General features: G+C 46.5%; 1 protein-coding gene across 2 annotated transcripts in view; it reads right to left on the minus strand.

Moving 5' to 3' along the window:
• NCK2 (NCK adaptor protein 2) overlaps positions 1–23,512 on the minus strand; it is a 115,374-nt gene that overhangs the window by 50,408 nt on the left and 41,454 nt on the right. The gene's annotated exons all lie outside the window — the stretch shown is intronic.

Genomic DNA, 23,512 nt, shown 5'->3' on the forward strand with positions numbered 1-23,512 from the left:
GAGGAGCCGACAGAGGGTCCCGCAACCCCCTCCCTCCCAGCTGTGGGACTTGGCCTTATGGCCCCTGACACCTGGGTACCTATTTTCAGTCCTGATTTGTCCTTTGAGGGGACCCTGAGGCACTGTGGACTCCAAGAGGGTTCACTGGCATCTTTAATTATGCTTCAAAGCCTGAAGGGATCTGTCCTGACCATTCACTTGTACAAGGTCTATTAATTCATCAAATCATGATGATGACTCACAACATTATTAAACACCCCACAGAAGAGTCGAGTTCTATTTTAGTCAAATAGAAAAGAATAATTCAGGGAAGGCTTTAAGGCAAGTTCACAAATGTCGATTAAAAAATGAATTCCATTTATGCATTCTCTGGTATTATTTTAAGGGCTTGAATGATTTTTGTTTTGTTTTGTTTGAATGTATGATTTAACACAAGGGAAAGGTGCTGGGCAGACACACCAGGGATACGAGACCTGGACGAGATCTTAGATGCGCACCAGGATGGAGGCCTTCTCTCTGCCGTGTGTTTTCAGAAACAAGACAGAAAACAGACGCTTTGCTATCTGGACTCCAGTCCTGACCAAGGATTCCTATTTCTCACTGTGGGCCTGACACATGCCACTTACTGAAGAAACCCACTGGCTAAACACTGCTGTGTCTGCAAACACCGCTTCTGTATTAGTAGTATTTTCAGGGGTTCTTCTGGACATAAGTTGTAGCTTTAAAATTTTCATTGAAAAGTGAATGTGCCTAGAGTCAGAGCTCAAGCCAAGGCCCTTGGGCGTCTGGGGGGCTGTCTGAGTTGCCCCCTGTGTGTATGGTGCTCTCATGGTGTGTGTATATGTGTGTGTGATTTAATCTTCCCAATAACCTCCTGGGATAGATACTAATATTCACTTTGCCGCGGGACTTAATGTTCTCATAGAGGCAGAGATTCTCCTTAGCAGTCTTGGAGTGAGGAATGCAAGCCTCCAAAGCTGAACCTACCACACCAGCAGCAAGCCTAGTGCCAGAAAATTTATCTGCCTTCCCAGCTCACCAGTGCCACGGCCTGGGTCTGGAAGTCTTGTCCTCTGACACTCGCTGTGGCCATCCAGGTGGATGCCCAGGATCTGAGCCAATGACAAGGTTCCAACCAGAGCCTCCCTGGGAAAGATTGAGGGCAGGAGGAGAAGGGGGTAGCAGAGGATGAGATGGTTGGATGGCATCACTGACTCAGTGGACATGAATCTGAGCCAACTCCGGGAGACAGAAGGAGCCTGCAATGCTGCAGTCCATGGGGTCACAAAGAGTCAGACGCAGCTGAACAACAACAAAGATGGCCTGGTCACCTGAGATCCGACTGTGTGAGATGGAGGGGTGGTGTTTTCTTCAAGAAAAGCATCTCACTGACCAAGCGTCAGTGCACGAACCACACACCTTCCTCAGAAGTGAACACAAAGACCAAGCTGCTCCCTTGCTGGGTTTCCATGAAGTCCACCCACTGCCACGTTTAACGTGGACTATTTAAAGCCTCTGTTAAGGACGAGCACTTCAGATCAGGTCTTCAGTACAACATGTGATAGAATCCACCAGGAAAGCATACACTTTGTAGAAAACCACCTCTGACTGGCAACACTGCCAGGTTTAAGGTCACTGGGGCCAAGGTGGTCACTGGGGGACATTTCACAGCCTACTCAGGCAGGAGGGGACAGTGTATGCTTGTCCTTAAAGGCATTTCCCCACAAGCACCACTTGCATCTCCCCACAGGAATTAAAGCGATGAGGACAGAGTAAAGGAAATTAACACAAATACTAAATGCACCCCTTTCTCCACAATGATCTGGACCCCGATCATTCTACCACGGCAAAACCAGAGGACTATCTGAATTCTCTGCAATACTGAGGTTTTCTTTTTCTCCACTATGTTCTGAAAACCTGGGCCCGACCTGGGGTTCTTCCCGGTCTCGGGGGGCATTCAGCCAGGACACCAGCGAGGGTGCTCGGGTCAGGTGGTTGCTAACCAGCAGCCCTGCTTGTCCCCACGGGCCTGGCCTCCAGACACCCAAACCATCTGTCCCGGCCCCGCCTGAACTCCAGGTGCCCCACGGAGCCTGCCCTGGCTGCTTTTCTGGGCCACCTGAGTGGTTTCCTCTGAACCTCAGTGGATGTGGCCATTCAGGGCTGGTGTCCATCATTGACAGGCTTCCCTGCTGTAGAGTCTTCAGGATTAATGGAGGCTCATGACCTTCCATTGAGGCCGAAGACTGGAGCCCCCCCTCTTTGGGCAGGATGGACATGCAGTCCTGCCTACTGCTCAGATGATGTGAATCCTCTAAAGGCTCCCCATGAAGACCAGCACTCCACCTCCCAACCCACAGAAGCAGAGAAGCGGCTGGACAGGTCCCAGGGACACTGTGTTGATGGCTCCACCTTCACCAAAGCCTCATCCACCTTCACGGCAGCCCAGGAGACACACCTCAAACCACCAGACCCTCAGGCCCAGAGCTAGGATTCAAACCCAGGCCCGCCTGACTGCAGAGCCCCACTGGACTCTTTCTCCCCACATGGATCACCACTAAAGGGCCAGAACCTCCAGACCTGGGCAAAGGTCGTGTATCACTGCCATCAGTCTGGAGTGTCTGCCACAATAGGAGCCCGGCTTCTGCCTCTCAAATCAGGGAAGGACAGTGTCATAATTTCTAAGACGCAAGTCCATGACCACACATGCCACCTTAATCCGAGAACAAACTTGTGGTTACCAAGGGGTGGGATGGGGAGGTTGGGGTTAGCAGATATAAGCTATTATCTATAGGATGGATAAACAACAAGGTCCTACTGTATAACACAGGGAATTATATTCAACATCCTGTGATTCAGACTTAGAGAATGAACTTATGGTTGCTGGAGGGAGGGATGAAGGGAAGGGATAGGTAGGGAGTTTGGGATGGACATGAACACACTGCTGTATTTAAAATGGATAACTAACAAGGACCTACTGTGTAGTACAGGAAACTCTGCTCGGTGTTATGTGGTAGCCTGGATGGGAGGGGACTTTGGGGGAGAATAGATACATGTGTATGTATGGCTGAGTCCCTTCACTGTTCACCTGAAACTATCACAACATTGTTAATCAGCTCTACTCCAATATAAAGTAAAAAGTTTTAAAAAACCCTATGATAAGCCATAAAGGAAATGAATATAAAAAATAACATATATATGTGTATAACTGAGTCACTTTGCTATACAGCAGAAATTAACACAACATTGTTAAAATTAATAAAGTATATACATAAATAAAAACAAAGGCACTATTTCTCTTAGATGTCAATGCAGAAAAAAATTATTGAGTTACACTGTTTGACTGTTGAACACTGCATATAAGCTCAAGACTCTTGGATTATGCCAGATGAGTATCATGACCAAACCTCATAGTACATGAGTATGAAATAAACATGCAAGACACACGCAGTGAACTGCCCAGACCCCTCATCTGCAGGTCAAGCTAAAGGCAATTACATTTTTTTCTTTTACTAAAAAGAAAAAAACAACGCTAATGCTTCCAGAGACAGGACCCCACTTGCTTCTTACTACCCTGTGCACAGTGCTGACAGCCAGATGTGGGGTCCACATTTCAGAAAGTCCCACCAAATTTGGACTTTTACTCAAGATAAAACTGTCCTGAAAAGGAAACCACCAGATTTTTCTGCCATGGGCTGGAATCAATTTAAATGATAACACTGGTTATCAGTGGACTGCATCTGTGTGAGGATCACAAGTTGATTAATGAAAATGGGGCAGAAAGAGCATGAGTTTCTAACTCTGAACAGCCTCAAGGAAATGTGGCTGGGGAGGTGTGGGGAGCAGGGTCACTGGTCAGATGCCGAGCTCTGAGGGTTCTGTGTTCTGAAATAATGCAGACATCTGCCTTCAAGTCTTCTAGAACTGAGAAGAGAACAAAACTGCCGGCAGTGGGTCGACCACACACGCCATGACCAAAAGACATGGCAGGAGCCGTGGGCCCCAGACCTGCTCAGCCCCCACACGCCCCTCCCACCTTGGTCCTGTTCCTCCACGTCCTCAGTTGTGACAAGGTCTCAATGCCCCTAATCTGTAGCTGTGAGCTCAGCACACGGGAGTGGATGTGAGAATTACCCAAAATTGATGATGTGGAACCAAAATGTATTAATACATTTATCTAAAATACCATGACAAGGAAATCATAAGGCAAATCTTAATATGGATTTAAATTTGACGGTCGCTGCCTCAGAATTCTAGCAGATAGGAATAACATTAGTAACACCTGTTCTAATGCTTTGTAAGATTCTGTGTATATATTTGATGCTAGCCTCTTAATACAACAGTCCCCATCCTCCAAAAGGCATCATAGGTGTTTCTCTGAACCTATTTCCACTGACCCAAATCACAGTTTTCAGAATCAGCATACATGTAGGTGTGTGTATACAACCCTATATACACATACCTGCGTATATATACACATCTCAATGCCATAACTGGATAGTCCAATTACACAAAATATTTTGCGAAGGGTCACCTGCATTCTTTACGAAGTGTCCACAGGATTTCATTGTTGTCCAGGTAATTACACCACAAATGGAAAGCATGCTGACCAAGATAAACCTTAAACATGAAAACACACTATTGAATAAAACCTCTTTTGTTGAAAAAGACAGAAGGAAGGGAAGACAGGAAAGAAAGAAGATATAGACACTGAATTCTCATCTGAGATAACTTACACACACAGGTGATCTAAACGACATTTCTAACTGTATGTGGCTAATGGTTAAAAAAAATACTTTCAGAGAACAAACTCATGATCATGCCAATTGAATATGAATTTTAATATCATTGTGTTTTTAAAGTATATTTAGCTGCTTTTGAATATTCTGAAAAATGGTCAACATGACTCACCCACATTTCCTACTTTTGTGCCTTTATGTCTATTTCTTCCACCATTCAGGAAGAGATTCACACCTGCAGCTTCCTAAAACTACTGTCCAGCCAAAACCAACTCATCGTCCAGGAGGAATGAACCCAAAGGTCCCCTCTTCTGGAACATTCTACAGGAACGTCCTTCATTCCTGCAGCGATTGCTCTTTTATAACCAAACCGCCCCCCTTCAAAGGCAACACAAGTGCCTCCAGCAAGGGACCTCCACATGCTGCCGTCCATATGGTTCAGCCACATGGCAGGCTCTCGATAGAATGACTCTTATCAGACATTCATCATCCAATAAACTTACACTTCCTCAGTGATTTCTATAGAATCTGCCACAATGGTGCAAAAACCTAAGATCATGGCATCCAGTCCCACTACTTCAGGGCAAATAGATGGAGATAAAGTGGAAACAGTGACAGACTACCTTCTTGGGCTCCAAAATCTCTGCAGCCATGAAGACACTTGCTCCTTGGAAAGAAAGCTGTGACAAACCTTGGCAGTGTATTAAAAAGCAGAGACGTGACTTTGCCCTCAAAGGTCTGTACAGTCAAAGCTACAGTTTTTCCAGTAGTCATGTACAGATGTGAAAGTCGGACCTTAAAGAAGACTAAGCACCAAAAAATTGATGCTTTCAAACTGTGGTGCTGGAGAAGACTCTTGCGAGTCCCTTGGACTGCAAGGAAATCAAACCTGTCAAACCTAAAGGAAATCAACCCTGAATATTCATTGGAAGGACTGACGCTGAAGCTCCAATATTTTGATCACCTGATGCGAAGAGCCAAGAGCCAACTCACTGGAAAAGACTCTGATTCTGGGAAATATTGAAGACAAAATGAGAAGGGGGCAGCAGAGGATGAGACTGCTGGATGGCATCACTGACTCAATAGACATGAATTTGAGAGACATAACTCTGGGAGATAGTGAAGGACAGCGAAGCCTGGCATGCTGCAGTGCATGGGGCTGCAGAGTCAGACATGACTTAGCGACTGAACAACAATGGCACCATTCAGTGCTCCAGGGCTTAGAATCCTCTTCTCCCAAATTTCAAACCAAGAGACCCTGAATTCCTAACACACAGCCTGATCCAGCTCTTGGGTGTCAACATGAAGTCTTCATCACAAATCAGTGCACCCGTGCCAAAACCGAATGATGGTTCTGCTAACGAACCATATGTCTTCATTTTATTGCTATAAATTTATTTTTCTTGAGTATGTCATTGATCAAATAAACTAGCAAGAAGCCAGTGAGAGAGACTGAATGAATCAAAGAGGACTTCTAAACTTTCAAGCTCAAAAATGTATAGATGACTTCCCATGGCAACGGCCCAATTAATGCCATCCATAAAGCCATTCATATGCTGTGTCTGGGCTGAAATCCAATTAAGTCATTTCTGTCTGAATATCTCCAAAGAGCCTCCCGCTGAGCTCCAAGTGGAAATAAACATAAAAGCCAGATTAGCTGTGTAAGCATTTTCAGAGCTAAAACACGACAAGAGCATGAAAATCTACATGCCCAGCCTTTCAACTGGGCACAGAGGAAACACATTTCAACGGCCACCTGGCAAAAAGAAAACCCACTTCCTCATGCAGCCAGGTTTCCTCCAACAACCCTCATCCACTGTACACATCAAAGAAAAGCTGAGATCCATTCACTTACATGCACAGAGAAATGACAAACTGGGCTCCACGATGCCATTCTGAGCAGAGGAAACACTCAGGACATGATTTCAAGCCCTCTCAGAATTCAGTGTTTCCCTGGCCTACTCCTTAAGGAGGATGCTTTGAAATCAGTAAATCCTGAAATTCACCATGGTCTCCATGCATGTAACTTGTTCCGTGAAAACATGAACACAAAGACAGAAGAAAGTTAGGGAACAAGTTAAACCTCCTCTGCACCTTATGATTCATTATTCAAATTTACAGCTCAGCAAAAGACAGTGTAGTAAAAAACAGAGACACCACTTTGCTGACACAAGTCAGCATAGTCAAAGCTATGGTTTTTCCAGTAGTCATGTACAGACGTGAGAACTGAATCATAAAGAAGGCTGAGCACCAACGAATTGATGCTTTTGATCTGTGGTGCTGGAGAAGATTCTTGAAAGTCCCTTGGACAGCAAGGAGATCAAACCGGTCAATCCTAAAGGAAATCAACCCTGAATAGTCAACAGAAGGACTGATCTTGAAGCTCCAATACTTTGGCCACTTGATGCCAAGAGTCGACTCATTGGAAAAGACCCTGATGCTGGGAAAGACTGAGGGCAGGATGGCATCATCGACTCAATGGACCATGAATCTGAGCCAACCCTGGGAGAGAGTGGAAGACAGAGGAGCCTGGAGTGCTACAGTATATGGGGCCATAAAAAGTCAGACATGACCTAATGACTGAACAAAAAGACAAAAATTATCTTCGGATGATGTGTAAGAGCTGAAATAGGAGTGTTCTAACCACACATTTCAGAAATGGAAGGGTTCCCCTTCCCTACTGCCTGTTCATTGCACACAGAACCACTGAGACCTGCTGAATCAGACCACCTGCAGCTGGTTATGACATCAGCCCCAGGTAAGAACAAAGGGATGCAAAGGGAAGAAGAGAAAGTGAGAAGGACAGAATCAAGAACACTTATCTCCAAACCCTCAGCATCTGAACACCAGGCCTGTCTGAAGAAGGGGCATGCAGGTGATGAGGCTGGCCATGCCTTCACACGTGACAAAGGACACAAAGACTCTCTTCCAGGGGACGCACAGCCCAGTGCACATCTTAGCAGCTGGGCACTGTGCATACGTGCTCAGTCACATCAGTCGTGTCCGATTCTCTGCGACCCCATGGACCATGGCCCACAAGGCTCCTCTGTCCACGGGATTCTCCGGGCAAGAATACTGGAGTGGGTTGCCATTTCCTTCTCCAGTGATAAAGTATGAAGTGAGTGAAGTGAAGCCGCTCAGTCGTGTCTGACTCTTTGTGACCCCATGGACTGTAGCCTACCAGGCTCCTCCATCCATGGGATTTTCCAGGCAAGAGTACTGGAATGGGTTGCCATTTCCTTCTCCAGCTGGGCACTGTAGAGACTGCCATTTAGCCTCAGACACCAGGTTTCCTTGGAGAGAGTATCAGTCACCTCGTTGATATAAATAAATGGAAGTCACACTTATTCAATGGAAATGTGACACATATCTGCTCTGTGCAGACACTGTATGTAAATAAAGCACAAAACAGATGCCATCCTTCTTAGGGGATTCAGTCCAGGGAGGGACCCAAGTCAGACATGAGGTGACATGGCAGTGCTGCTTTATCTGCTGCAAGAAAACTTGCCTAAAAAAAATTCAGTTCAACTTTTCTAGATAACTTCTAAAATAGATGTGTCCCATCCAAAGTACCCATTAGTATCTGAGCAGAATTTTAAAATCTCTAAAGGAGACAAGTGAGCAGTGTCTTATATGAACATAATAGTTTTACATAAAGGTGGTTTATGATGGACTAGAAAGCAGGTCTTATCTCTCCTTCCTGAGACTAACCTCCCAACAGTGAGAGGAGCTGCAAGGTCCTTTAGGGCCTCTTCAGCAAGCAAATCCTTCCTAAGTCAAAAAATGACAAGTTTCCTAAAAGTTCTCTCTTCTGGACAGACTTGAAGACAAGTCACTCCGCAAGTATTTCTGAAGTCTTCTGAGCACTATGTGGGGTGCTGGACATACAACAGACAAGACAGATGTAGGCTTCACCCCCACAAAGCAGAAAGAGGAGTGGGCCCAAGCGGGGACCTCAGGCCCTTGTGCGTCACCCCCCATCGTCTCTGCACATGGTATGAGGCCTCAGCAGGGATGTCGACTGCAGAGAGCAGGTATGCCGATGATGCTTTGCACGTGAGAACACTGGCTGAGTCTGCGTCCCCCACAGGCAACCTCACACCTGCACAGCCCATCTGGCCCCTCACACTACACTTGTCAGGTGGCTTTCTGAGAGGAAGCAGAGACATGTGCCCCTGGTGACCCTCCTGGTCCACTCCTCCACACCACCTGCAGTCCAATGCTGCAGGTTCTCAAGAGTTCTCATTCTGCTTCAGGCCTGGACAACCCACCCCCCTCCATCCACTCCTCACCTGCAAACCCCACACACCTGTCTCCAGGCCACCATCCATGCTGTGGTACAGACCATGGCCAAGGGCAGGACCCACCTGACACCTTCCTTGGGGAGAATCAAACTAACAGCCCACACTCTGGGGACACCTGTACTCCCAGCCATCACTCCCCACAATGGTCCTCCACCCAAGTGGACGGGCACGGCTCCACCGGGAATGCAGGCAAGACACGTCAAAATGGACAGAAAGGACATGGCTGAGATGCTATCAGAGAGGAACAGCTTGATTAAACAGCACCAGACACTGAATGACAGGGAAGTCCCAGGTGGCTCAATGGTAAAGAATCTGCAGGCCAATGCATTAGATGCCAAGAGACACAGGTTCCCTGGGTCGTGAAGATCCCCTGGAGAAGGGAATGGCAACCCAGTCCAGTATTCTTGCCTGGAGAATCCCATGGACAGAGGAGCCTGATGGGCTACAGTCCATGGGGTCACAAAGAGTCGGATAAGACTGAGTGAACACACGTTGAAAACTATCCACTTGTAAAACAAGACAGATGTCTCTAGGTTCTAAAGAGACAGGACTTCAAACTTACGTTCTCAACTCCGAAAAGTAAGGTAAGGACATTTCAGATTCTTTTCCACACATGTATTTATCTATGAAGAAACTTAACTACCATTTTGCTGCCTGGTTAAGCTGCCTGCAATTACCGACCTGCTGTTCACCCTCCTCATGCTGAGATTCATCACCCCAGTGAACTTAACTATGTAGCAGGAACCTTGGCAGGCTCATCACAGGCTCCTCCTTCTAAAGGCTCCATAAAAATATGTTTTTAACCCAAGCTGCAAAGATCTTTGGGGAACCTCTCTAGTCACCTCTGATGACATAAAGATGAAAGTATTCCACTCTTCATCTTTTCTCTTCAAATCAGTCCCCAGACTCTAAGGTTACTTTTTATTAAATTGAAGTGCAATTCACAGACCATAAAAATTCACCAACTAAAGTGTACGATTCAATGACTTTATTTTTTAAAAGTAAGTAAAGGAGAGATGTCTTTGTATTACAAGAAAGTAAAATGACCTGAGTAAAGCTGGTAGTTGGGTATCCCTAGTGGTTCCGATTCGGAGAAGGCAATGGCACCCCACTCCAGTACTCTTGCCTGGAAAATCCCATGGACGGAGGGGCCTGGTGGGCTGCAGTCCTTGGGGTCACTAGGAGTTGGACACGACTGAACAACTTCACTTTCACTTTTCACTTTCATGCATTGGAGAAGGAAATGGCAACCCACTGCAGTGTTCTTGCCTGGAGAATCCTAGGGACGGGGGAGGCTGGTGGGCTGCCGTCTACAGGGTCACACAGAGTCGGACACGACTGAAGCGACTTAGCAGCAGCAGCAGCAGTGGCTCAGATGGTGAAGAATTTGCCTGCAATGCAGGAGACCTGGGTTCGATCCCTGGGTGTGGAAGATCCCCTGGAGAAGGGAACAGCAACCCACTCCTGTATTCTTGCCTGGAAAATCCCATGGACGGAGGAGTTGAAGTTAAGCTGGTAGTTAGCTATTTCCAGAACAGTGGATGTACACACAAGAAGCAGTGGTCTTGCTCCAGTGAAGTCATGTGGGCGCCTGAGACAGGAGGAAGGCTTCCCTTGATGTTAGAGGTTTCAGTTGTCTTTTTAAAAAAATACATGCAGGAAAAATTTTCCAACAAAATAATAACAGTAAATAGAAGAAAACAAAACTTAACAACGAGCTAACTTTCACCCCTTTGTCTTTCATAGAATATGAAAATCCCACAGATACTTAAGTTCAAACATACATCCTCTGGAGGTAGGCGATAATTTAATCCTGGCTCTGAAATAGATGGATTACGACCGTAAATTAGTGAAAATGGGGTTGTAATTGGTTCTCCTAGGAAATGAACTGAATCAGATGAACACAACTAGTCACCCTGCAGTCAGCCCTGACCGAGGGCGATGAAACCACTCGGAAACCTGCAGTTAACGCCAGAACCTTTAGCCAGTTATAAAACCATAAACTAGCGAGTCCACACTACAACACTGAAAGGTTTTCAGTGCCAGATTTCCAAACTGGTTTTCTTTTCTAGAAGCATCCTGTTTCTTTCTTGTCATGTTGTTCTGTTTTGGTGGGGGGAGCTACTCTTCACTGCAGCGCTCAGGCTTCTCTTTCGGTGGCTTCTCTTGTTGTGGAGCATGGGCTCTAGGGCACACTCAGTGGTTGTACAGGCTTAGTTGCTCCATGGCATGTGGGATCCTCTCAGACCAGGGATCGACCCGGAGTCCCCTGCATTGGCAGGCAGATTCTTATCCACTGCACCGCCAGGTAAGTCCCAGAAGCATCCTGTTTCTACAGGAAGGCAGACACCAACAGAATTCTACAGTTTACAGCCCTTTGCTTTGTCTTAACTGATTATGGTTACAAAAGGCTTGGCACTTGCCCGTAAGTCTGATCACAGGAGCCTGATGGTGAACCCATGATGTCTTCCTTCACTGCTAGGAGATGCCTCCCCCACCACCGGGCAGGAATCCTGCAAGGCCAGGACCACCACCCCTGTCAATCCTGAAGCCCAAGAGGCTAGCTGTCCAGAGCGTGGCCGCCCACACCTGCCCAGGAATGGTTAAGAACTGCCTCCCACTGTCCCCATCAGAAGGTCACCTGCCGCAAGAGGTGCCTGCTTCTCCTCTTTAGAAAGACATGGAAACCACTTTGCCCTACACCCTGAGTTCAAAATCCACCACTCAAAAATAGCACAAACCATTTATTTCTGTGCCGAAAAAATAAAAAAATGAACCAAGGCTTCAGACCCTTGTCAATATTTAAGGGCTTCCCCCAGAGTCAGTAGAAATGCTGAAACAGAAGTGAGCCCTTCAGGTTCTCAGTGTCCAAGGCTTATAAGGCTATCCTTGGGAGGCAGGGGAAACGCTGAACGAGGAGGGGAGGTGGTATAAGACTCCAGTCAAGGGCCTAAAGGACAATAAATATTGTGTCTTTGGACCATAAAGTTAAAATCAAAAGGAATTTTGGTGACTTGGGCTATTTCTGCAGGACCACCCCGTAACCATAACAGGGTGCTCTCCACCCCCACAGGTCCCTTCAAAGCAGTCTCAAGAGTTGAAGTTCACAGGCAAATGTTTAACAAAACGATCAGATAAACCCAGCTCCCCAGGGCTGAAAACCAGCAAGCTGTCACCTTAGCGGCTAACTTTCCTAAAGACACCTCTTTCTTTCCACAGAATCAACCTGTACTATGCTCTCTTATGCCACAGACACATGCCGACCAGTGACTTGTGCAGCTGGGTGAACTGACCTGCTGGAGTGTGGGTGGTACCTGGGGAAGAGCAGTGATGTAGAAACTAGAGGAAGGGCACCACCCACCTGCCTCCTCCATCACCACAGGCAGAAGGGATGCTAAGATCTGAGGCCAGCGAGCCCATCACTGGACCAGACACTACTGCCTCCAACACCTGCTTCCAACGCCCTGTGATCACACTCCAGGTGCCCCACTCTGGTAATGATTGGGGGCAACCAGGCACCTTGTTGATACTTCTCAGGGTCCCCAATGTGAGAAAAGGAGTGAGCCCCCCATCCACATCATATTAAACCACACAGAGATAGGACCACTCACCCTGTTAGTTGAAAATGAGCATCTCATAGGACTCTGGCATGGAAAGTCCAGAGATGGGAAAGCGACCCCCAGAGGAATGCAGAATGTTGTCAATGACAAGAGAATGTCCTAAGAGGCACAGAACTGCCAGCTGCCCACTGCCGCCCACACCCACGTGTGCCTCTGACGGTCATCTTTCTAAGCGGGCAGCACGTCAGGATCCACCGTGAAGCCACAGTGCTGTCAGCACATCACGACCTCAACTTCAAGCACGGCTGTCCTACAGGTGGTGGTCCATGTGCCCGCACCAAACAAGACATCCGTCTTCCTGAGACCCATCCTGAAGCAGAATCAGCTTCCCTCAAAGCACGCAGTCGCACGTGGGATTTACACCAGGGTGAACGGAACAGGGTTTCCTGTGCTGGACTCTCTGCACACGAGGTGGTAAAGCACAGTTGCTGGTGTCCTTCTGGCTTGTCTTTGTAAACGGTTTTCCTAGACGTAAAAATCTACTTTTACTGGAAAAGAAGAAAGAAAGGGGAGGAAAAAGAAGAGAGGCGGGGAAGAGGGGAGGGAAGGGGGAAGGGAGGAGGAAAGGGACGAGGGACAGAGAGAGGGAGGGAGGGAACGGGGTGACCCCAAGTCTCAAGGCCTCTTCCATTGTGCAGGGCTCTGACCAGAGGCAGATACAGGGCTGATACTTCTTGGCTGGGGGAGCTCCCCATTCACTGCAGGAGCTGAGGGCTCCCCCCGCCTGAAGTTGCAATGATCAAAAACATCCCCAGACATCTGAGATGCTGCCACACGTCCCCTGGGGATGAAATCACTGGGCCGAGACCCACTGAACTAGAATATATGTAAATTAAACAGACCAAGTTTCCTTTTTTTTTTTCCCAACAGCAAAAACAAGACAGAAATATTCATGTATTTTCTAACTATTAATATTTTGGAATGTGATTAGAATGTTCGGGCAGCAGTTGCTGTAATTGTGTACGCTCAGTCAGTTAGTCATGTCCAACTCTTTTTGTGACCCCATAGACTGCAGCCCGCCAGGCTCCTCTGTCCACGGGATTCTCCAGGCAAGAATACTGGAGTGGGTTACCATTTCATTTTCCAGGGGATCTTTTCCACTCAGGGATCGAACATGCATCTCTAGTGTCTCCAGCATTGGTAGGCAGATTCTTTACCACTGAGCCACCTGGGAAGCCCTAGTTGCTGTAATTACCCACTCCAAAATAACTGAATCGACAGGCATACTCAGTTTAACTCAAGGTCATGATTAACTAAGCTACAACTTGCCTCATCCTTAGAAAACAATCTTCCAGTTCTAGTTTGGGGTAAGTGGGTAGACTGTGCTATTGTTTATCTAAGAAAACATTAAGTATTAAAAATAAACACTATTGATACTATGTATAAAATAAATAACTAATAAGAACCTTACTATAGAGCACAGAGCAATCAAGTCTGTGCTCTGCGGTGACCTCAATGGGAAGGAAATTCAAAACAGAGGGTTTATATGTACACCTGATTCCCAGCTGATTCACAGCTGATTCAACTTTGCTGTACAGTAGAAACTAACAGAACATTGTAAAGCAACTAAACAGCAATAAAAATTTAAAAACAAATATCTAACTTATGAAGACATGTACGTACTTTGCATTACAAGGCTATAAATAAAAGGAGAGAAAGAAAAATAACCCTTTTAAAAATAGTGATGGAAGGAGTAAGAAGAGAAGGCAGAAACACAAAGCAGACCTCTCTGCAGACACCTCTTTGGCTCCGGAACCATGAAAATGGTTTACATAATTATAAACTGATAGTAATTTTTTAAGTTCTAAAAATCAAAAGCAAAATGGAAACAAATTAACCAAATTATATACTGAAGTGGTGGCATGAACACACAGGGGAATTGTTCCGGAAGACTCTGAAACACAGTCATTTGGCTGCAGTTTCCTAGTGGGATAAATCCTGAGGACAAAAACATCTTCAGCTGTTTTCACTACTCACAGTGTGGGTAAAAATATTGGTGGAGCTATTCTAAACATTTCTATGGGTTGTGTATAAATAAAGCGAGATAATCAAGCAAAGAGGTAATTATGTTCATGTTCCCGGGGATAAAAATTTTCAGCGTAAGAGAAAAGAGATATAAATATAAAATCAAAGAACTAAAACACCTTGTAATTCTAATTCTGAACTAGAAATACTGTGAATTTACAATAGATTATGTTTTTAAAAAAAAAACAAGTAAATGAAACCACCTTTGAGAAATTGAAGTATTTCCTGCCATATCAGTAAACCAGGATGTCACAGCCACCAGCAATTCCAGCCCTCCAAATGCCAATTCCTGAGCCTGGAGGGTGCCCAGGAAGGAGGACAATACCTGCCATCCAGCAGCTACCAAGCTTGCAGCCACTCCCTACGAGGAGCTCTGAAGAACCAGGTTCGATGCAGGATACAGGATGCTTGGGGCTGGTGCGCTGGGATGACCCAGAGAGATGGTATGGGGAGGGAGGTGGGAGGGGGGTTCAGGAGTGGGAACACGTGCACACCCATGACGGATTCATGTTGATGTATGGCAAAAACAATACAATATTGTAAAGTAATTAGCCTCCAATTAAAATAAAAAAAAAGAAAGAAAAATGAAGGAAGCTGGCCCCAGATAGCTGAGATGCATATGAAAGGAAAGATTTCAGTGAGCCCAGAATCATACATCCTCCCATACACAGAAAAGCACTAAATTCCTTAACATGAGATACCTGGTTTTCTTTAATTCACAAAAACAGTTTTGATGTTCAGACTACCTGCCCTTTGTTGCAAACTTCTATATAACCTGACTCCTACCCCATCTCCTTGGAGCAGTTCCCTCGGGGTCACTTGAGGTGCTGTCTCCTGAAGTTCTAAAAACTCCCCCCAGAATAAAATATAACTCTCAACTTGTACGTTGTGACTATTTTTTAACTCTACACCTTTAGCCACTGAAAAGGCCCAGATTAAATGCTCAGGAGTGCTGAGCATCCATGTCTCCTGGACTAGGGTCCCCAAATTCCATCTTCTGATGAAGGGAGCACAGCTAGGAGGGGAGGCACTAGTGGAAGGGAACTGGAGCCCCTCAACTCCTACCCCACCAACCCTGGGCAGTGGGCACTGGCCACGGCTGGGTGTTTCCCATAGTAGCAAGGAGGTCAGCTCCTGAAATCACAGCTCCTGATTTCTCTAAAACCAAACAGAAACCTCGCTCATGACAGTCCTGGGGAAGCAACACCACTTGTGAACACTGTCAAATAAAGGGCCAATCTCCCTGCAAAACAGGCCCCTAGGCACAGCCCTAGGCTGGTATGCATGCATGGGAGTCTGGGCTGAGTGCCAGCATCCCATGGGAATGATGAACCATGGATTGAGCCCAGACCGCCACACCTGCCCTCTCCCATATGCCCCTGATACCCAGCAGGACCCTGCGGGACTCCTGGGCAGGAAAGCCCTCTGTGTCCTCCGCTTTTTTGATTCTTGATTACAGGAAATAGGCTTCATTCAGCCTCCAGGTCTCCCTGAGTTCCAATGGGCAAGCTCAAACAGTTGCTAATCAGGGAAGGGAGGGGATGCAGAGACAAGGGAGGAGCAGTCAAGAAACAATAGTGTAGCCTTGGGGCAGGTCCTGGTTCCCCTCAAGGGACACATACAACAATACCTTAGAGCTTTTCTGCAGACACTGAAACCCCCACCGGCTGGGAGAGGTTAACTGTCTGCTGCCCACAAGCAAGGACAGCCCAGACCTGTTGGAACCACAAGGCTGACGGTGCTGACTCCTACTTACCTCTCCACCTGCTAATCAGAAGAATGTCCAGAGCTGACCATGCCCTCTTTGAACCAGGATTACAACACTCCTCACTACCTGCTCAGGGCAGGACACACAGTTCTGCGGACTTTAACCCGCTGTGGCCCTCTTTGCCTGGAAAAGCAATAAAGCTATTTTTCCCTACTTCACCCAAAACTCTGTCTCTAAGATTTAACTCAGTATCATGGTACAGAGGCCAGATTCAGCTTCACTCCAACAGGAGCACACACAACATCACAGAGTCATCTTGCCAAAATTGGATCTCCATTGTGGCCAGCAGCTTCCAGGACACAAGGGCACACAGGAGAATACTAACCAGGGGCCTCTATGCCGAACCACAGGTAGGAAACCCAAAGTGGGGACAAAAGACCCATTTTTCCCCAACCAATCAAACCACAATGAAAAAAAAAAAAAAAAAGAGAGGGCAGAGAAGTCAATAAATAATTCCACTGTAATCTATGGACATGAATGCCGAAGAATTGATGCTTTTGAATTGTGGTGCTGGAGAAGACTCTTGAGAGTCCCTTGGATGGCAAGATCAGATCAGTCAATCCTAAAGGAAATAAACTCTGAATACTCACTGGAAGGACTGACGCTGAAGCTGAAGCTCCACGAGAAGAGCCGACTCATTGGAAAAGACCTGATGCTGGGAAAGACTGAAGGCAAAAGGAGAAGAGGGCAGCAGAGGATGAGATGGCTGGATGGCATCACCAATTCAATGGACATGAACTTCAACAAACTCCAGAAGATAGTAGGGGACAGGGAGGCCTGGTGTGCTGCAGTCCAGTTGTAAAGAATTGGACACAATTTAGTGACTGAACAACAATGAAGATTTATAGACCTTATTTGGATCTTGGTTTGAACATGCAAATTTTCAATAAAATATTTGAGATAGCTAGAAAATTTGAACACCAACTGCCTACTTGGTATGATTAAGGAATTTTTGCTAGTGGAATATTTGCTATATTTTCAGATGAAAGGATATTTGGGGTCTGCTTTAAATAAAAGTCACTGGAGAGGGTGGCAGTTTAGATGAAATGAGACTAGCCATTAACTGATGAGTCCTGAAGCTGACATATTCATGATTCCCTCTTTGATTCTACCTTCAGAAAACGACACTGAATTGATTATCCTGTTAACTAAGAAATCCCATGCTGCAATGAGAGAATGAAGAGAATCTGAAAATGTGAGAGCTTGAAGGGCCTGCAGAAACTTCCAGGCCACTCTCCATACACAAAGGCCCTCAAAGCTCTAGGACAGACTGTGCTGCTGGTGGGGCCACGAGGGGAACCTCCTCTCCCTCCAGGTGTCAAGGCCTCACTGGGTAGAGGAAGAGGCTGAAGAGGAATCTCAGAGCCTTGCACATACTCGGAAGCTTGCTGTTTACAGTCAACTGCTAAGACACTAAGGCCTTTGTGTCAGCTGCTGAACATACTTCCAAAAAAAAAATGTCTTTTTAACAGGTTGAAAGTGAAATTAGTTCATTCAACAGCCTTAAGAATTTACTCAAAGGTTGAATATACAACAGATATTAAACATCTAGTTAACAGGACATGGGAACAACCTAGATGTTCATCGACAGAGGAATGGATAACGAAGTTGTGGTACATATATACAATGGAATAGTTCTCAGCCATAAAAAGAATAAATCTGAGTTAGTTCTAGTGAGGTGAATGAACCTAGAGCCTGTTATGCAGTGAAGTAAGTCAAAAAGAGAAAAACAAATATCATATGTTAACACATGTATGTGGAATCTAGAAAAAAGGTACAGATGAACCCATCTGCAGAGCAGCAATAGAGACACAGACATGTAGACACAGTAAGGCAAGGAGTGTGTGTGTGTTAGTCGCTCAGTTGTGTCCAACTCTTTGCGACCCCATGGACTGTAGCCTGCCAGGCTCTTCTGTCTATGGATTCTGTCTATGAATTCTCCAGGCAAGAATACTAGAGTGGGTTACCATTCCCTTCTCCAAGGGATCTTCCCAACCCAGGGATCAAAGCCCCGTCTCCTGCGTTGCAGACAGATTCTTTACGACTGAACCACCAAGGAAACCCAGGGGAAGGCGAGGGTGGGACAAATTGAGGGAGTTGCACTGAATCGTATACACTACCATATGTAAATTACATAGCTAGTGGTAATTGGCTATGTGACACAGGGAACTCAACCTGGTGTTCTGTGACAACCTAGAGGGGTGGGATGGGATAGGAAGTGGGAGGGAGGCTCAAGAAGGAGGGAACATACATGCACCTATGGCTGATTCATGTTGATGTATGGCAGAAACCAACACAACACTGTAAAGCAATTACCCTCCAATTAAAAAAAATTTTTTTAAGCATTTAGTGTCCTATAAAAACAGTGACTAACAGCAGCTGTGTCACGTTCACACCGATCAGACTCGGCATGCTCCTCCCAGTCACAGGCTGCAGGAAGGATGCCAGGCACTGATTTCTCTGAATCATAAAATTATAAAGATGAAAACCTACATGAAGCCCTTCCTTACAGAGGTCACTGTGATCAGCTTAGACATTAAGTGAACCAATCACACATGCTCCTTACTCTGGAGACATTCACCTTATAAAACAAAGTGATATAAACATACGCTAAACAACACACACGATTGTACAAGTAAAGTGTAAGGACATCCCAGGGACTCAAGATCCCACTACTGGAAACGCTGGCTGGTAAGGACATGAGAAGGATAAAATGCATTCTCTAAGCCCATACCCCACACACCCTCAACCCCTGCCAGTCCCTCAGGACAGGCATCCTGAAATCCACATAGCTTGCTACTAGTCCAGGGTGCGAAGGCAGACAAGGTTACAGGGAGGACAGGAAAAATGGCCAATTCCTTACAGTGTGGCTGTAACTGACATTACTTTCCCAGGCTCCTCCAGACGAAGTCAACGTTCTGTTACAAATTGTGCATGTGTGTGTGTGCTCAGTCACTCAGTTGTGTCTGACTCTTTGTGATCTCATGGACTGTAGCCCACCAGGCTCCTCTGATCATGGGATTTCCCAGGCAAGAATACTGGAGTAGGTTGCCATTTCTTCCTCTGGGGATCTTCCTGACCCAGGGATGGAATCAGTGTCTCTTGCATGTCCTATATTGACAGGTGAATTCTTTACCACTGAGCCATCACTCTTACAAATTACTAGATTTAAATCCTAAAGGAAAGGATGAAACTCTTCTGCTCTAAGCCTTTCTTTTAACCGAGGAGAAAAGGTAGGTGCAGGACAGGTGAGCCCCAGGCTACAGGTTTTCAGGGTGGCTCACACGGTATCAAGCACCTTCCAGTTATGGTCACTTTGGTCCAGTATATTTCCAGAGGCTCAGGGTGTCCTGAGCTGGAGGGGCAGCACCAAGGTAGAGTCCTTCACCTCCTGCCAAGCTCCAGTGACAAGAGAACCATCCTCAGGTTCATATCTGTGTTGATGCAAAAGCAGGACTGTTGGGTTCTAGCTGATTCTTTGTGAATCCCTGTGGATACACGGGCACAGGCTAGCTGGCTAGACCCCTCCTGGGGCACGACTCAAGAGGCCAAAGCTGAAGGACCAATCCTCCAACCATGCCCTGACTGCATACCAGCTGGCAGCACAAGCCACCTGGACTTACAGAAAGGGGCCAAGCAGCTGAAGACAAACTTCACCTGGCTCCACCTCCATCAGCTGCACCCAGAACAGAGGCCAAAGGTGCCTCCAGCCCACGTGGTGCTGAGCTGTCCCCTAAGAGTGAAGACAGGCTGGGGGGGGCAGCGAGACCCCCATCAATGGTGAGACACTCCATGCAGCCTTGCCCTGAAACAGGGGCCCCAGAGGGCTCCTCTGGGTGGTGGCCTGGGTTGGCGGGAGCAATAAGGGGTCAGCGGAAGTGGTGGGGCTCCCAGGCCCCCTGCCCAGGGATCCACTTTCCAGCAGGCCACCTCACCCGCGCCAGCCCCCGGCCTCACCCGCCTAAGAGCCCAGCCCCCTGCAGACAGGGCACTGAGAGGCAGAGCCTGGAATCGGTTCCCATTTTGAGTCAGCAGTGCCACTAAAAATAGGAGGTAAGCGATTATACAAGCTGCAGGAAGTGAGGAGACAAGAGCCTGTCACTGTCATAGGATCAACCAGTTTTCATGACAGAGCAGTTTCCTAATGGCTACTTTTATCAATCCATGCAGGCCCTCCTGTGGGTTCCAAGGAAGGAGAACTGGGTGCCATGTATTTAGCTCACAAATCAACTCTTAACTCCTCCTACCGCACCAACAGGAGATAACCCTTCATGCAGCAAAAGCAATAAATGCCAAGGTGTCTGAAGGCCAGCCAGTTCTGTTTCTGTGCATTTAAGGGACGCCAGAGGATGTTATGATTTAGACTCCGAGCAGACACTCCCCCCATCAGAGCAGCGAGAAGTCAGAGCCGACAGCCACCTGTGCAAAGTTGGCTCTTCCTCCTCATCTAGGGGCTCCACCCATGCCCTGACCAGTAGCGGCAGCAGCAGCATCACCTGGGAGCTTCTTAGAAATGCAAATAACTGAGGCCACTCTGGACTCCTGAGACAGAAACCAAGAGGGGTGGGGGTTGAAGGGTGGCTTTCTGTCTTAAAAAGCTCTCTGGTTAAATTGGGACAAATTTAAGAACCTCAGAGCCTGATCCTCCTAAGAGACTGATGGGCAATAATGCTTTACTCATTGTCTCTCAGACCCTTCTACTGGCCATATTAATAGGACGGTATTAACAAATTCTGGCAGGAGAATCATCTTCATCAGCCTGACCCTGGGAAACTTCTTCAGTGGAAAAGAACTCTCTTATCTGAATTGAAAGAAATATTAATAGGTCAATTTTTTTTTTAATGAAAGAAGTTATTGAACACTTGGGATTAAGTGCACCCTTGGTTTGGTCATCACCCCATACAGGGTTGGGGGGCTGGGGGTCCCGGTCAATCAGCTGATGAAGGGGGACAATTTCAATTCTTGGACCAGCCCGAGCACAGGAGCCTGAAGGCCTGGAGGAGGAGCAGATGGTCAGAGAACATGCATTAAATAGTTCACATTCACCGTATACTAAGTAGGAATTTGTCTCTATCCACTGAAAATTCTGAAATGATGAAATGCAACTTGAACACACTTTAAAGAACGCAAACCAGTAACCAAGAGATCCACGGGCTCCCCCACTCCTCCTCCTCCGTCAAACACACACAGAATTAGTACAGATGGTTTTTGTCTCAAAGCACAGAGCACTGAATGGCAATGGTTTATGACTGATGTAAGCTACTTTAGAATAAAGAGGAGGAAATGGGAAACTAGTGGGGGGAAAGTATGCATTTTATGGGAAAAGAATATCGAAAGATAGACTTCCCTGGTGGTCCAGTGGTTAAGACTTTGCCTTCCTTTGCGGGGTTTGGGTTCGATCCCTCATTGGGAAGCTAAGTTCCCACATGCCTCGGGGCCCAAAAAAAAAAACCCAAAATAAAACAGAATTAATATCGTAACAAATTCAGTAAAGACTTAAAAAATGACCCACATCAAAAAATATCTTTAAAAAAAAGAACATTGAAAGACAACAACAAAAATAGAAAGTCCTAGGAGAAGACACTTGGGGGAGATTAGTAGGCTCTGCATTGGTCAACAGACGAGTCTGACACAAGCTACACAAACTGTGATACATGCTGCAGCTATTTAAATACATAGAAATGTGAAACAGCATGTTCCTGTTCTTACTGGACAAGGGATGAGGACAAGCAACGGTAGTTGCATCCTTTTAAGGGTAGTTTCATCCCTGTTAAGGAGAAAAGTTAATCCAGGGAGACAGCATGCACAGGGCAGCAGGCAGGTGCCAGGTGCTTTGCAAGGTTTAATGAACTTTCACTAAACTTACCTGAGCAGGAGGAACCCCCGAGAACCTCATGTCCAGAGAGGAGCAGGAGTGGCCCGCAGTCACAGAAGCTCTGGCAGCTTCCACATCACCAGTGCTGTGGCCAGTCTGACCTCTCCCCTGCGCTGGGCAGGAAAAGCCACTTGGGTCTGTGCAGAGCATGAGCAAAACTAAAGCCCAGCTCTCCCCCAGCTGCCTTTTGACTTGAGTCCCTTCCATCTTTTGGGATCATAGAAACTACACCCCCTATGTCTCTCCCCATGACCACACCATGACTGCTTTTTCCCAGGACATCTCAGGAGAAAAAAACTTCTCATCAGGGAAGCCCACAGTCTGGGAAACAGAAGCTGGAAGGGGCCAGGAGGGATCGACGGCCCGACAGGTCACAGAGGGAGTGCTAGCACAGTTTCCCTTGTCTTCAGACACCTACTGTGTGGTACTTTGTTTCCAAGGTCCTAGGAAAATTATACACTTAGTACCTGGGAACTCAGGGATACCTCCAAGACCAGACTGTGGCCATCCTTCTGAAAGGCTCCAGCCTTGGGACTTCCCTGGTAGTCCACTGGTTAAGACTCCACCTTCCAATGTAGGGCATATGGGCTTGCTCCCTGGTTGGGAAGCTAAATCCCACATGCCTCGTGGACAAAAAACATAAAACAGAAACGATACTGTAACAAATTCAAAAAGACTTTAAAAATGGTCCACATTAAAAAAAAAAAAAAAAAAAAACAACCTTCAGTTCAGTTCAGTTGCTTAGTCATGTCCAACTCTTTGCAACCCCATGGACTGCAGCGTGCCAGGCTTCCCTGTCCATCACCAACTCGTGGAGCTTACTCAAACTCATGTCCATTGAGTCAGTGATGCCATCCAACCATCTCATCCTCTGTCGCCCCCTTCTCCTGCCTTCAATCTTTCCCAACATCAGGGTCTTTTCTAATAAGTCAGTACTTCATATCAGGTGGCCAAAGTATTGGAGCTTCAGCTTCAGTCTTTCCAATGAATATTCAGGACTGATTTCCTTTAGGATGAACTGGTTGGATCTCCTTGCAGTCCAAGAGACTCTCAAGAGTCTTCTCCAACACCACAGTTCAAAAGCATCAATTCTTCAGCACTCAGCTTTTTTTATGGTCCAACTCTCACAACTATACATGACTACTGGAAAAATCATAGTTTTGACTAGGTGGACCTTTGTC

This window comes from Bubalus bubalis, chromosome 12 (genome assembly GCF_019923935.1).
Source record: "Bubalus bubalis isolate 160015118507 breed Murrah chromosome 12, NDDB_SH_1, whole genome shotgun sequence".
Lineage (NCBI taxonomy): Eukaryota > Metazoa > Chordata > Mammalia > Artiodactyla > Bovidae > Bubalus > Bubalus bubalis.